Raw genomic sequence first — 2,181 nt, forward strand, 5'->3', positions numbered from 1 at the left:
TTTAATGTATAAATCTATATCTCAACTCCTGATTCCAAAGACATAAAAGTTGATCAGTTCTTTGAAGACCTACAACATCTAGAAAATATACCAAAAATAGATGTTGCAGTTATCATATGAAATTGGAGTGTTAAAATAGAAAATCAAAAGATAATCGGAATAGCAGATAAGTTTGACCTGGGAATACAAAATAAAGTGAGGAAGAGACTAATAAAGCTTTAGCAAGATAACTCACTGGGGTTAAGTGACTTGCCTAGGGTCACACAGCTAGGAAGTGTTAAGTGTGTCAGGTCAGATTTCAACTCAATTCCTCCTGACTTAAGGGTTGGTACTCTATCCACTGTGCCACCTAGCTGCCCCCAAAATATTTATTTTTTATTTAATCTTTTTTTTTTTTTTTTTTTTTTTTTCTTTGTTAAATAGTTGTTTATTGGAAAAAGTGGGCTGAGGAGGGGGTCACTAGATTCACCAGAGAGCAACAACACCACACAAGTTAGGAGTGATGGGAGAGGTCAGCACAAAGCTCTGGGATCTCAGCCTCTTCCTGGACTGTGAGGGATGGCCTGGAGTGTTAGGGCATACCCAGATGGAAGGCCTTGACTTAGTAGGCATGGTTAGAGACAAAGAGCGATTCGCTGGCTGCAGCTCCTGACTTTCCACTTGGAGTATACTTGCCTTGAGCAGCTTGGCTGTTAGCCGTGGCCCGCTTAATATATTCTTCTTGGGCAGCCTTGACATTTTCCTTCTTTCCGCCCCAGGTTTTAAGGGCAGATGCCTGCAGGGCTTGGCCATAAGAAAAGGTCAGGGCCCATGGCTTATGCAAGGGGCAGGTGTTGATGGCATTGAGGTTGATGGAGGCATCCTCCTCACTCTGACCCCCAGACAGGAAGGTGATACCAGTGACTGCAGGAGGCACAGTCCGGCGAAGGGCAGTTACAGTTGCCATTGCAATCTCCTCATGTGAATACTTCTGAGTACAGGCATGGCCAGCAGTGACCATGTTAGGCTTCAGCAAGGTCCCTTCCAGATAGACATGATGGTCACTCAGAGCCTTGTAGACAGCAGCCAGAACCTTCTCGGTGACATACTGACAACACTTCAGATCATGGTCTCCATCAGGGAGGATCTCTGGCTCCACAATGGGGACAATACCATTTTGTTGGCAAATGCTGGCATATCGGGCCAACACATTGGCATTCTCCATGATGGCAAGTGGGGAAGGTGTATTATGCCCTATCTTCAGAACACAACGCCACTTGGCAAAGTCAGCCCCATCCTTCTTATACTGGGCACAGCGCTCACTCAGCCCATCCAGACCTTGAGTGGTAGTCTCGCCATTGGTCCCTGCCAGGGGCACTACACCTTTGTCCACCTTGATGCCCACAATGCCACCCTTTGCCTTTATGACTTTGGGGAAGGGACGTCCATCATCAGCTTTCTGGTAGAGTGTCTCATGGAAAAGGATAACACCTCCAATACAAGTGTTCACTCGATCATCTGCTGTCAGAAGTAACTGCCTATAAAGGCGTCGATTTTCTTCTGTGTTCTCAGTTCCAATGGACTGCAGTCGCTTTGCAATGCTACCAGTGGACTCATCTGCTGCCAAGATTCCCTTGCCTGGAGCAACAATTCGGTGAGCTATGTCACACAGTTCTTTCTTTTGCTCTGGTGTCAATGCTGGGAATTGGGAAGACATGTTTTCCTTGGCTGTGTTGGTAGTTTCCGGCAGGAAGAAGACTGCTTATGGTCGGAGCCGAACTTCTGCCTTAATCTTTTTTTTAATTAATTTTATAATTATAATTTTTTGACAGTACATATGCATGAGTATTTTTTTTACAATGTTATCCCTTGTATTCATTTTTCCAAATTTTCCCCTCCCTCCCTCTATTCCCTCCCCTAGATGACAGGCAATCCCATACATATTAAATGTGTTACAGTATAACCTAGATACAATATATGTGTGTAAATCCAATTTTCTTGTTGCACGGTAAGAATTGCATTCTGAAGGTATAAGTAACCTGGGTAGAAAGACAACAGTGCAGTTTACATTCAATTCCCAGTGTTCCTTCTCTGGGTATAGTTGTTTCTGTCCATCATTGATCAACTGGAAGTGAATTAGCTCTTCTCTATGTTGAAGATATCCACTTCCATCAGAATACATCTTCATACAATATCATTGTT

The 2,181-nt window shown here is 43.9% G+C and overlaps 1 pseudogene; it reads right to left on the reverse strand.

Annotated features, from left to right (window-relative positions):
- Positions 1 to 367: 367 nt before the first annotated feature.
- LOC141554556 (fructose-bisphosphate aldolase A pseudogene) lies at positions 368 to 1,774 on the reverse strand (annotated as a pseudogene).
- Positions 1,775 to 2,181: the final 407 nt, after the last annotated feature.

Source organism: Sminthopsis crassicaudata, chromosome 2 (assembly GCF_048593235.1).
Source record: "Sminthopsis crassicaudata isolate SCR6 chromosome 2, ASM4859323v1, whole genome shotgun sequence".
NCBI classification, from domain to species: domain Eukaryota; kingdom Metazoa; phylum Chordata; class Mammalia; order Dasyuromorphia; family Dasyuridae; genus Sminthopsis; species Sminthopsis crassicaudata.